This window comes from Artibeus jamaicensis, unplaced genomic scaffold (genome assembly GCF_021234435.1).
Source record: "Artibeus jamaicensis isolate MK-2021 breed Jamaican fruit bat unplaced genomic scaffold, CSHL_Jam_final contig_923, whole genome shotgun sequence".
NCBI classification, from domain to species: domain Eukaryota; kingdom Metazoa; phylum Chordata; class Mammalia; order Chiroptera; family Phyllostomidae; genus Artibeus; species Artibeus jamaicensis.
In genome coordinates this window covers 4,222,807-4,237,402 of record NW_026522014.1, presented here as the reverse complement: position 1 = coordinate 4,237,402, position 14,596 = coordinate 4,222,807, and positions in this window count along the sequence as shown.

The following is a 14,596-nucleotide window of genomic DNA, read 5'->3' as shown; positions in this document are numbered from 1 at the left end:
AGAGAGAGGGGAAGGAGAAAGAGTAGGAGAGAAACATCAATGTGTGGTTGCCTCTCATGTATCCCCCACTGGGGACCTGGCCTGCAACCCAGGCACGTGCCCTGACTGGGAATTGAACCGGCAACCCTTTGCTTCACAGGCCAGCATTTAATCCACTGAGCTACACCAGCCAGGCCCTCTGTGTTCCCTCAGATTTAAAAAATCCAGCCTCCCCGTGCTTCTGTCACATCAGCTGATATATACACCCAACAATTGGAGGTGTACTCTTTTCCAGCCAACTCACGAGAAGTATGTGGCAAGGAAGGGCATGACCCAACACAAGAATGCAAGAAGAAAACTCACTTCTTCCTTTATGGCCAGGGGGTGGCAAAAATCCCTTATGCTAGGAAAAGCAGGAATACTAAAGAAGAAATGAAAAATATAATTTCACCAGAAATTATATATATATAAAATATTATGTGTGAGCATCCAAATATGTGTGTAGACATGCATGTATATGTACATACAATATATAGAACATGTATGTGTTATATCATATATATCTGAAAAAGGGCTCATACAGAACATAGGAAGAACTCATGGATATCAATAATAAGACAAATGACCCAATTTTTAAATAGAGAAAATATTTGAATAGGAACGTTACAAAAGAAGATAATCAAAATGGCCAATAGAAAACATGTTTGACAGAGAAGTACATATTAAAACCACAATGAGAGAGCCCTTCATACCCACTAAAATGGCTCAGATGAAAAAGAGTAACCATACTAAGTGCTGGAGAGAATGTGGGAAAACAGGAACTCTCATATACTGCTGTTATGCACACAAAGTTGTCAGTGATTTTCATAAGAGCTTTACTGAGCATAGCTGAAAACTAGAAATACTCCTACTGCCCATCACGAAGGAGTAAACAAGTTGTGTTGAATCCATGGAGTGAATTACTACTCATCAATAAAATGAATGAACTACTACTATATAAAACAACATATAGATGGATCTTAAAAACATGCTGAGTGATATAAACCAGGCACGAAGCTATCTGTTGTATGATAACCTCTATATGAGATTTTAGGGAAATAAAGGAAATCTAATCTATAGAGATAAAAAGCAGATCAGTGATTAACTGAAAAAGGATGTGAGGAAATTTTGGATGATGGAAATGTTCTATATATCTTAACAGTGGTAGTGGTTGCGCAGATTTATGCATTTACCAAAACTGTATGTATGTACACTTAAAAGGATCACATTTTGTATGCAAATAATAATAACGTTGATTTTAACTCATCATTGATTTTTAAAAACTGACTTCTTTCAAAAAATGCTCTTAATGTTTGCCAGTAGGACTGGCATAAGTCTATTATTTATCAAATCAATTCACAACGTGAGATTGGAAAGCTAGGCAGACATAGAGCCAATATCATAACCATAGTCCCAAAATATTTGCTGACATGGGTTACCTGAATTTACACCTGTCTTGAAAGATGCTTTGTGAAGAAAAATCTCTGTGGTTCAGGAGATTATAGAAAGACTACACTAGTCTGTCTATTCATGTTATACATTACCATAAATAGAGTTCTGAAAGTCCTATGATAAAAAATCTTTATTTATGCCACCCTTTCTTAAGTTATTTGATCTAGGAACACCTAGCAGAACATAGTTTGGGAAGTGCTTAATTAGTTTACCAATGTCACTGTGAAGGGAAGTTTCTTAGAGTTTTTAATCATCAATATTTATTTTAAATCTCAAAAAAGGGTAATTTAGTATGCTGTGTATTCCACATATATTTGAACCTGGTACTCTTTTTTTCAACTGTATTTTGGAAAATTGGTGTTAGATGCCATTTTTTCCCCAAAGACAGGTTTTTAGGGTTCTTCCAAAGATCTGGGTCCTTGATTCTATTCTGATTAATAACTTAGACAAGTGGCAAAAAAAAGATTGTCAATTTTTCAAGTGACACAAACTAGTTTTTTTAAATGTATAGACAATGCTAGAGAATTTGAATTCACTAAGATCTGGATATGCAAGTTTAATGAGATTTTTTAAAATTCCATTTTGTTTCAAGTTAGTTAAGTGTGTATGTTTTATGGGGGACAGAGGAGAGCTGGATTTGGAGTTTGACAATAAACTCAACCAAAAATAGATAAAGGGTGTAGCATCAAAAGACAATCCAACCCTAGTCTACACTATTAAGAGGGTGGGGTCAAGAATGCTAAGAAGTAAGAGAACCAGTAAGTAGCACTTGTAGATGTACAAGATGGCGAGAGGCCTGGGAATGATGGCAAAGGAGGAACATCTGAAGTCTGGGGAAAAGCATACACGTGCATAAAATGATAGCATTTGCCTCCAAGCATGTGTGGAAATTTCATGGCATGTCATTCAGGCATCTTCATTGCCAGCTTCTAGGCCTATTTTAGGTCAGCTCTGGTGGTGCCTAAGAAGTATCTTAACCAGAATAAAAATTTGTTCACAAAAACCCACAGAACATGGGAGGATCAGGTTCAGAAAGGATGGAGGGAGCTTTCTGAGACAAAGCAGCCGGAAGCCTGGCAGGGCTCCCACACAGGAAACATCTGCCACTGTCATTAATGATAAGCGACCAGCACCTGCCCCCATGTTCTTGTAGTTAAAGCACTCACTTGAGATTCAAAATCCCATTTGAGAGCATTCAATGAGTTGGACCAAAATCACACGCCCAGCCTAAGCTGGATTTATTCTGCTTTCTTCCAGAGGTCAGAACTAGTAGCAATGAGACAGCTGTTCGTCCAGGACACTACAAGGATGTCCCTGTTTGAAGAAGAGGTTTATACTAAATGAACTCTTATCAAAGATTTTTTCTCAATGGGGGAAAGGCAACAATTACTCAGACTAATTCAGGAAGAACTTTAAAATCAATAATGGACAAACAAGGAGATTTTGGAAGAGGAATGAACCTTACAAGCCATCTACAACAGCAATAAATTTATATTGACCTAGAAATAGGACCTAGAAAGAGCAAATGATTTTTTTTCAGGATCTGTCAATGAGTGAGTATCAAAAGAAACAAAGAACCCAGGATCTCTACGCCTTCCACCCAACCCTCTCTGTTATAAAGTACTGCTTCTTTTTCAACCAAGAAATCTCACTTAGTGGAAGAAATATAAAGTTTACTGAGATTCCCAAATCACAATAACATGAAGACAGAAGAATCTGGTCATGTGGGGAAGGGGAGGAGGTTAAGGGGAGAGGTCAAGACAAGATGAAAAATCCACCTAAACCAAAATGAATTTACTTTTCTGATATGATCTCTAATTTACCAACATGTTGTTGGTTTTGATATTCAACTTCTCTTGTAATTAAAATTTGAGAATTTAAGGAAGAACAATGCCTTTGACTACTGAAGACCTTAGGAAGATGTCACTATGAAGGCAAATTATTTTTCATTGGCTTAGTAAACTTTTTGACTGATGAAAAATCAATATTTCACAAGTTCTTTCTGCAGGTGTTGTTTGTCTGGTATGTCTCCATGTCATCTGGACACAACAGTTTAAACCCTACTTTAATGAGAAACATTGCCCATGGCTGGTCTGGTACTGCCTTAAATGGGTTTGTAGCTGACATGAGATGGATGAGACCTTTGCTTGAAACATTTTTTGAAGGACAAATCTATTATTTGTTGCCACTTTTCCCAAGGTCCATAGAGAAATTAGCTTTAATAGCAAATCCTCCTTTCTTGAGAAAGAAGGATAAACACTAGCAGTCACTGAAAGCAGTTCTTTCACAAATCGAAATATTAAAACTAGTAAATGAAGCCATTAAATAGCTTTCTCCAAAGGAAAGAGGATATCATATTAATTCTTCTTCCTCAATGTAGAGGGGAAAAAATAAAAGTTTCCTTAAACATTGTGTCAAGATGTCAAAATAAAATGAGGAACCTCAGTTATTCTGGGACACATATACAGGGGTGGACAAAAGTCAATTAATAATAAAACTACAGCTAATAATTAATAAATAATTAACAATACAAGAGTAAACTGTGTTTTGCGTACTCACAACTGTAAACCTCCTTTTGCCCACCCCCATATGTCTAATAACTCGGAAGTCTCCCACTTCCTTTCAAATTGATGTAAGGTGTAGATTCTCTAATATAGTGTCTGTCCATTTACTGCCAAGGAAGTAACATAACCCAAAAGCACTCATTTAAAAGAAAAATCAAGATAAAAATAAGAAAAAAGGATATTAATTAAAGGGAAAGAGAGCCATCCACAATGGGAGTCCTTCATCATGTTGCTCTTCTCTCCATGTAATTACTGGGTTTGTTCTCGAATAGCAACTCAATGGTCCTCTATTCTTTTGTTCAGAATCTCCAGTGGAGACGCCCCCTTCTTCTCAGAGACTGAATCCTACCATTTATCTGATTCTAGACACTGTTAGTGATGGCCTGTTTGCCACCCCATAATACCACAGGTGAGAAGGGACTTGTGGTCACTTCTTAGCTAGCTCAGTTGTCAAGCGGAGCTCATGCTGGGCAAGATTCTATCTAGGCTTGTAAGCACCTGACATCTTTCTCATTTGAACTTCACCTTTAAGTCACCTTGGGATGTTCATTGGTCATAACCGTCCTTTACATCCCTGATGTTTCAAGAGGAAACCTTCCTACTGAACTGACTCAGGGAGGAATAATGTTTGCACAGCACATTTCGAAATAATAGCATGGCAGGCTTCCCAACTCACAGCCACAACATCCTGTGGAATCAGCAAAACTGTTTACAATGCCAACAACTGCTTTGAGTTGGAACAATTCCATGGGGACACAGGACAGCGAAGCTTTTATTCCTAGAATCTGGAAGAACGGTCAGTCCTCTTATATCGTGATTCAAAAGTTGGACCCCTCCAAAAAAACTCACTCATCAGAAGCATGCATTTTTCTCTATTCTATTTCATTTTAATGCAGTCTGTGACCCATTAAACTGATTTTGTGACCCACTAATTGTCCAGGATCCACCAGCTACAAAGCACAGCTCTAGAACACGGGGAATATCTCTCCTAATCTAGATTCATTCCAAACATTAACGTTGTAAAGATTCTAAAGCAGGGGAGTCAAACTCATTTTCACTGGGGACCACATCAGCCTCCTCGGGTTGCCTTCAAAGGGCCGAATGTAATTTCAACTCCCTAATGGTTAAGGAGTAGTTACATTTACACAGTCCGAGAATTATTTCAGCCCTTTAAAGGCAACCCTGAGGCTGATGTGGCCCCTGGTGAAAATGAATTTGACACCCCTGTTCTAAAGTAATTCTGCACATTATACCCACCCGCTTGAGATGCTCAATAAAAATTACAACGCTTGGGTCCCTAACTGAAGATTCTGACTCAGCTGTCACCAAACATAACCGTTGTTCTAATCTAGAGCCACAAATAAGAAAACTGACAAGTTCCTTTACTGCCATGTACTTTTTAGAAGAATCTCTCCTTATAGTTATTTTACATCCCAGAAATTTGCCAGCGAATAGCTTGTTTATCACTTTGCCACATTCAGTTCAGCATGATCTTTAGTTTATAATCTCTGTTTTTCCAGTGGAGCAGCAGAATTCCTAAAGACCTGGAAGGCCTCGGGGTTGGCCTGTTGCCTTCAACACAACCTCAGTTATTGCAGAGCTGGATTATTATAGTGTTGCCTCTGGTCTGGGTGACCTTTCCCCTACTGAGCTTTATTTCCAGAACAGAAACTAGATGTGAGAGAGCTGAGAAGTGGAAAAGTGACTGCTGCTTCGCAGCAGTGACCCTTCACCTACTAAACTTCACTTTGTTTACTCCCCTTCCGGCAAAGCAGCCCGGCTGTGGGTGTGGGACTAACCTTTCACCTACTTTCTCTGGCCCAGCCCAGCGTCTGTTCAGTTTCTGCAAGATCCGCTAAGTTTCTTCCTTCCAATACAATGTTGATGAAAACCGTGTGTAGAAGAGAGTCACATAATTGTTATTTTTAAACAAGAAGTGACTCTATGAATTCATGCCGTAGCAAAGGAAAATAATCTTTTTGTCTATACGCAGTGTATTTTGAGATACCTATTTGTTGAAAAAAGAGGTGGGAGAACCCTACTGTGAAAAGGGCAAAAAAAGAAGAACACAAAAGGGGTCCCCACACCCTTCCTCTTGGGACTCAGCACCACCATGGACACACAGCCAGACCCTCGTCGTCAATGGAGAACATGAACATGTCACCCAAGCCGCGCTGTCAGATCCTCAAGTTTATTTTCAAAATGTAAGGACTGAACAGGGAAAGGAGTGTGTGTTTGTGTTATTAGTGTTAAAGCCAAAGACAGTTTAGTTTTCTCTCTAAGTTAGACTTAGAAAGTTAGACTGTGGCCCTACATACGAAGGGAACCCACAAAATCAGTGTCCTTGAAGAAAGAAGCTGTTGAGTTTCCAGCATGTTTTTAGTTTGTTTTCAAAATCAGCTTCACATAGTTGCCCAGTGTTGGCCAAGATGAGAAGCAGGTATTCTTAATTCTCAAGTATCCAAAAGGCTAAGGAAAAAAAAAAACAACAAAACTCAAAAAACCCCCAAACCCTTAGAATTCCCAAGCCTCAGAAGTGTATACATTCCCTTTAATCTGAAATTGTAACTAGGTGATTTAAGTGACTTAACATTCTTCTGCCTCAGTTTCCCCTCCCGCAAGAGCAAGCATTGGATTAAAGGGATGGCTTTTATATTTGCTGTTAACAGTCTGACTAAGGGCAATTCTCCCAAAGGGAACTGTGGGGGTGGGGTATGGAGATGGGAGGCGAGGGGGCAGGGCGCCTCTGCAGGTCAGAATGTGTCAGCTCCTTGGACACTCAGTCCCAGAAAAACAAGAGGTTGCATCTCCCAAACCTGATTCACTGACTCCATGACCTCCAGAGTGCTATGCTGAGAAGAATCGTGTGACCAAACCAGACCAAACAGGAAAGGATGTAATCATCTACTGCTGGTGGTGCCAGCCACTGTTAAAGGGGAACTAACCATTTGCACATGTACTTGCTAAAACTGATCATTTCAAACGAACAGAAAACTTGAGTGTGACCGTTAGGCATCTGCCCTTTTATTGCTAAGCATATAGACATACTGTGCTCTGCGAATTCTAATAAGCCAATACACATACATTGACTGAATTCACCAGATGCTAAGGAATGTTTGCATAACTAAATTTTCCCATTTTTAAGTGGGTGTTCAGTGGGATGGAGATACTGTTTTGCCCCTGCACTGGATTAAGCAAAGAAATCACATAAGGAAGTGACCTGTAAAAATTGTCTTCCAACGACCTAGTGCCTGATTGTGTTTATTATCCAGAACACCAGCAAAGGTAGTCTAAGGCCATCAGTCAGTGCTACATGAACCAAGGCTGGACTTTACAAAGCTTGGAGTTTTCAAAGGAGGAGATTTCAACTGGAGCGTGTGTGCATGTGTGTGTGAGTATGGGGTGCACCCAGGGGGAGAGGAAATGTCCTGTGTGGTGGTGATCTAAGACAATTTAGGCAATGGTCAGCAATCAGAGAAGAGGTACAAGCCACACAACTAGAGGTGAAGGTTCAGCTGACAGTAGCTCGATGTCAGTCTGCAGAAGACAAAGGCAGGAATGATAAGGGAGAGAAAAACCTGATTGTGGGCTCCTGAGGTTTGGAGTCTCCAAGCTTCTTGGTATGCCCAGGAGGCTAGAAATAGAGGGCAGGAGAGCCACTGACCCAGTTCCCTGTCCTGATTCTGCCTTCCAATTCGGTCAAAAGTGTGTTTTGAACAGATATTTCCCAAATTCTTCTGCCTGGCTTTTTTTTTTTTTTTTTGGCTACATCTATTTCCATTTCAACTCTTGAAATAGCATTTATTTTCCTTATAATTAAGAAATCACACATTTCATTCTTCCACATTTGGGAAAGCACACCAAAAAGCAAATGTAAATACTAATAATTACTACGACCCCAAAATCACCACTCTGGACATTCTAACTATTTTCTTTATACATATGTTATGTATATGTTTGTGCATGGAATATTCAAAGTATTACCCATATATGTTTTCTGCCAACATTTCTTATAAACCCATGACCCCTTCCTCCCTTGGGCAGCTGGATTATGACTCACAGAAGAAGTAAAAAATATTCATACAAGTTTGAGAAACCTGAGGAATTGAGACATAGCTTTTCTTTTTTCTCAGATCCATAAAACCTACGTACAATTTCTATCATCCTTACACTAATCCCCTCTTAGGATTCATTTGAGCTGTTGTTGATTTTCCTTCAACTCATTCTCTCCTGCATCCCCCGAATCAGAGAATCTCTTCTAGTTTGAGACGTAATAGCAGCAACCTTGATGTAATTTATTGCATATTTATTGTTCTTCAAATCCCTTTGGGGCCTAGGCCTTTGAAACTCATTTTCTGCACCAAAACCCTAAGAACGCAGCAGGAGTAGAAGTGGTTGCACTGCGCACTGGGCGGACAGGCCAGAATCAGCCTTCTAGAGTTTCCTGCAGCCCAGTGTGGTGCAGTCGCAGCAGAGAGGTACTGAAGAGGAGGGATATTGAGACTATAGTCCACTGTGTTTCAGGAACGGCAGAATGAAATGCTGTCCATGTCCCCCAAGGGCAGACAGTGGCCACAGAAAGAGAGAGAGAAAAAGAGAGAACCAGGCCCAAACAGGTCTTTTGGATGGGAATAAGGGATAGTAGAGCAGCAATTTGTATAAACAGGTTTAATGAGAAACATCTCAGTGGACGCTAGGATAGCTAGATGACACCAAGCACTGGATGTCCACCTGCCCAGGTACTTTGGGCCTATGTGAGCTCCTGGGAACATGGATGAAGCCCTGGGGGGAAGGAATGGTAAAATCTCACATTAACTGAAGAATCTTAGAATAGACATTAAACAAATTTATAGGAAATAAAAAAAAAGAAAGTGTCAACACTAGCACATTTGGTTTGTATGGACTGAATTTTGTACCCACTTTATCTATTCTGAATGGCTCAACTAGGTTTGGTTCAGCAGGTAAGTAAAACAGAGAGAGAATGTGTATGTGAAGAGGAGTTTTCTCAAGTGTATAATAACAGTGTTGGGCCGGGAAGCCCACACTGGATAAGAGAAGACATCAGAGGGCTGATGGAAGACAAAGGGGAATCCCAGTGACTCTGAGGTATTGCACTTGAGATGATACTTGAGTCAAATACTTTAGGTACAGGGGAAGCATTACACAGGGAGTAGGATGCTTACATCTGCTATTTTGAATGTGCTGGTATTATTTTTGGAGACAAGTTATAGGGTATGGTCATGGGGATGGGTAGCTAAGGTGGGCTGTAGATAGATGTTGATAAGGTGAAGAGGTTGATAAATTGAGGGGTGAATGTGGAAATGGATCATTCACAGTAGTGTTGAAATCAGTAGAAATGATGACAAGAGTCATTATAGCAAGGAAGTAGCCAGGGACTCCATAAAGGGCAGTGATGAAAAGGCAGTTGATGGTATTGTATCATGCCTGTCTTCAAAGGTCCTATAATTTTAAAGGAGAAGGAAAAAGGGACGTTTTGAATGCAGAGCAGTCACAAATAAGGTGTGAGAAGCAGAAGACACCACTGTCACCCTCAGCCCATGAAATACTTGGAGTTGAGAAGAAAAGCCACCTCCACTTAAGAGGTTGTATGAGATGTGATATTCTCAAGTTGTAGCAAGAATGTAAAGGGGATATTCAGAGAAGAAATTGGGGATGGAGGAAGTTTGAGGACAAATGCTGAGTTCCACAAGGCAAAATGGAAGTGTTTGGAAGAAGGGCAAAGAGAATGAGAGACTAGGTCCAACTGGGGGAATCCATCAAAGACACTGGAGAAGAAACTAGCCAAGGACAGATGAGCTGAGGGAAATAAATGTCAGGTGGTACCTGAGTTAGGTCGGAACTTGAGGCATAGTAGAAGTGGTCCAGGTAGACTATGAGAACTGATGGTAGGACATAGTGTCCAAGGGGCCATTTAGCTGACCTATGTGAAACCAAATGGCACTTTTCACTGCTGCCCCTAGATGTTTTACAACAGCATCCGGGAGAGGGATCCTACTGGGAGCACAAGACTTAGGGAAAAGCCCGGATGCTTATTATCTACTGCAGTGCTCTGGTGTGGCAAACCAGGGGAAGAGATCTCACAGGGAAAATAAATATGCCTGTCCATTAATTCGTAAAACAGAAGAACAAGAAGCAGATAAAGGTGAGATTGAAAGAAGTAATGAGGCAGAGGATCTAGGGTGGGTAGGGAAGAAATGGAAAGCAGATGAATGGCATATCATTAGCCAAGAGGATGGTTAAGATAGATTTTCATGAATGTCACAATAAGATTAGAGAGAGTGAGGGAATATGCCAAACAGAAAAAAGGGACAGTGGGTTGGGCTTGAGGAGAAGGAGTCATTGGCCTTCATGTTTTCAGAGGTGATCAGGCATTTGAAGAGACCAAGGAAATGGGCAACAGAAATGCAGTAGGTGTCAAAGTCACTGAGTTTATAGAATTCAAGGAACTATAAGGACAGAAAGTTCAGTAATTCACCACCTAACCTTTGAAATTGCCTAGAATTATACTGTTTTCCAGCACCCCAAATCTACCTTTCAATTCAATGACAGTAGCTGGACCATCATCATTCGTTGATTGCATAGTATTTATTTCTAGAAACACTCTCTCCACCTTACCCTCCTAAATGTTTGTACTCAAACAAAACACTTTCATTGGTCAAGAACGACTCCTGGCTTTAATGTATAAAAGCACTGAGACATGCACCATGGAGAGTATAATTGGTAGATATAAAGCAAGAAGTGAGAGTTCCTTGTTCCACGCACCTCCAAAACCATGATTGAGAATTTGGCAAGGTTTCTTCCCAGACTCTTTACATGCATATGTCAACCCACATTCACACATATAGGTCTTTCCTTTTTTCTTTCTTTTCCTTCCCCTCCCTTCCTTTTCCTTTTTCTTTCCTTTCCTTTCTTCCATCCTTTCTTCTTTCTTTATTAAATAAAAATTGTACCATAGCACATACATACTCTGTGACATGCTTTTTAGAATTAACAAAACATAGAGGACAATCTTCTAACATAGAGGATATCAGTCTAGATTCTCCAGTAAGAAGATGCTGAGCTTGAAGTACAGAGGAGTTAGGGGTTTTTCTTCTTTGTTTGTTGAATGGAAATGAAAGCATACATTCACCCAGTCTGTGTCTGTATTACGGGTCTCCGAGGCCATATTAATCTGTTCGAGCAAAAATACCAGGTCTAGCATGGCAGTTGCCATCAGGGCTACTACTTCGTTGGTTTGTAGTAGTTTACAGCCATTCTCAAGGAACAACCATGTTCTCACCGATGATTTCAGTGGAGATATGATGGAACCACCACTCTTGAGATACTTATAAGAATGGAACTAATCTCCATCACTCCTATTAGGATACCTTATTGTTTTTGTATTTGCTCTCTCAGTCGGGGGCAGTTTCAGAGGTTAATAACTGGTCATTGCCACCATGACAGCTAATGTGGGATTATTACAAATGCCAATTGCCAGGTATGCAATTCCCAGTTATGCATACATTCCAGTACCATAGAAATGACCTCTATATCTGACCAATGCAGGACCAGTGGGAAATGTTTGCTCCAGAGCTCCCAGCTGGTTTGGTGGAGGGACAGCGTGTGCGAGGCTCCATAGCCTTTGCGTTCTCATCTTCCCTTCACCAGTCATGACAGCCACGACTGTTTCCCCAGTGGTTTCTCATTAACCCCATGTGTTCCCAGACAAACTCACCATTTGTGTTCTCCCTGCTCAGTCAGCCTGTCCTTTCCTCCTGACCCTTTGACTTCTCTGTTTCTGTAATGAGATCATCCCCTCCCAGTAGTGCAGGCTTGGAACATCAAACATCAAAGAACATTTTTTTAAAGTTTTTTTTCTCAGACTTCACAAAGGCTAGGGGGTCCTAAGAACAATGTGGCTCTCTTCATTCTCACTCCCCACTGCCCCAACGTGTTTCCTCTTTGTCTGCTTCTGAACTTCTAGTCCCCCTTTATAACTCAGGTGACATGTCTCACCTCCTGCAAGGAAGTCTCCCCTGACTGCTCAACCTCCCCCTCCCCCTAACACACACTTGATATGCATCATACTATGTTTTTCACACTATGTTTTCCGTCCTTGAAGACAGGAAACATAGAAATGCCTTTTTCATCTATCATAATGCTTGGTATACAATGGTTGTCAATGAAGTTCAGTTGCATTAAATTGTTTAACTGCTATCAAACTTGAGTAGGGAGCCATGTACTCCCTGCCTAATAAGTGTTACATTCCGCTCTCACAAGCAAGAAGGGTCGGAGATGGTCGGGCAGTCAAAGATGTTTTATTGGCCAAAGTTTCAAAGTTTTACCTGCGCAGGGGCGAACTCTTGGGGTGTCCGGAGACACGGTGCCATAATGGCTGCAAATGAGAGTCGCGCCTAACGCTTACAGGCTAGGGTTTTTATAGAAGCGGGCAAGCAAGCGGGTTTCCAGAAGCAAAGGTGGCAGTTAGCGATAAACGAGCTCAGGTGTGAAGCACTTAACAACAACTCCTGACACACGGAAGCCCTCTATATGTTTTGACCAATTCCTAACTCTCTGGAACACCTGCCTGGGGATGGGTGAGGTTTCTACTCAGGCTTGAGTGAGCAAACAGCTTAGCACAAACAACTTATTTCCTCCTCGACTCTAACAATAAGCTTCATGATTTTCATGTTGCCTATTCCAGGAATCTCAAAGTCCTCATACCGGTATGTGAGGCTTTCATGATACAACCCTGCTCTCCCATTTTCTCCTTCTTACAGGGACTCTGGGTAGCAGCCAGACTAAACTAGTCATCCTTTCTCCCCTATATTCCCACAGCCCTGCTCTTGCAGAGGCTCAGACACCCTTCTCCACTGTCTACCAGTAATTTGCCAAATCTTGCTCATCCTTCTAAGATCATAAGAAAAGCCCGTTCCCAGAGGAAGTATTCTCTGATTCCCAACAAAGCTCTTCCTCCCAACACCCCTGAGTGCCTACATCGCCACCATCTAGTACCACTACTGTCACCATTAACATGACACATTGATCAAGTATCTTTTATGAACTGTTTTTTAATGCATTTAATCATGATGTGTTTGCCCTGAGAATTAAATGAAATCCCACAAAAAAAGTTGGCCATTGCTTTCCATCAGCCACTACTATTCACCTTGAGAGATGTTTTTGCACCCACCAAGTCATCCAGTCCAGCCCCTTGGCATCTAGCATCTTCTAAAACAACAATTTTAAGGAATGTTAGAGACCAAATAGTGACTTAGGGCTAGCTTTCCCCAATCTCTTCACCAATATTCCCTTCTCATTCCCCAATAAAAGGATGTACCATCTCCCATAGTTGTCACTTTCTCGGAGAGACCATCCTTGCCCACCAAGTAGGAAGCAGTCTCAGCCCATTATAGTCTTCCTGTGCTTTTTCCCCAGCCCTTGTCCTAATTGAATGTGTATGCTTATCATCCCTTGCTTTTATAATGTCTCTTTCCCCCACAAGTCTATAACTGTGCAGGAACAGATCGTGACAATTTTGTAACCTGCTGAAATAGTCATTTCTTAAATAATCATTGTCTGTTACATACACTGTGTTCTCCAACTTTGCTGATCATTTTTTAACTTTAAATATTTCATAGTCAAATCTGTTTATCTTTCTAGCATGGCTTTTTAGGTTTCTCTTAATGTAATTTTTAATTGCTTCCTTGGAATATGTTCCTACAGGTGGAAAGTTGAATAGGCATCTCCTTAAGAGTCTTGATGCATTTTATCTAATTGAACATGCCCAGTCCCCTGGCAAAAGTGTGACTTGCCTTCTTAAAACTCTACCAGTGGCCTTAGTTTATTAGATGTTGCAGGCAAGCTGGCTGGAATTCATGTAACGGTAGGTAAGCATGCCCCTAAAAACTTTGGGAATTGAGTGCCTCAAGCAGAGATGCTGTGCTCAGCACTGTGTACAGAGGGACACTTTAGTACACCCCTCTGACCATTAGCACCAGATTATTTGATAGTCCTCTCACAGTTTGCTTTTACTCAAATGAATGCACATGTTTGTCCTTACCCATTGTTCCTGAATAATTCCCTTTTCTGTATTTCTGTAGCGACTGGATCACCTCCAAGATTTGTGTCAGCCTGAAAATATGTCACTGTCTTTCCTGGTCACTTGCTTATCATGGTACAGGTTTTCCCTGCTATCCAAAAGTAGGGTGTTTCTATGACACTTTTCGTCAGCTGAAGTGGCATTAAGCAAAGAAGCGATTACCGTTAATTTATATGGAAAAATCTTTGAGAGTTCCCATACCCCAAAATAACCTACCAAATCATACCAAATCCACTTAATTACATACAGTTTTCTACTAAGTGTACCACCCTTATCAACTCTCTTAGGCTTTTCTGATACCTTAGGACACATCACGTCAACAGATGCACAAAATACATTGAGATGAAGCACAGCTGCTCACAGACACAGTTCGGAGGCGTGCGGGTGTGAGGCTGAGATGCTGAGTACAGCTCCCGGGGAAGCGGCTTGGTGGTGCCGTCCTGTTGTTCTGACTACGTGCTGC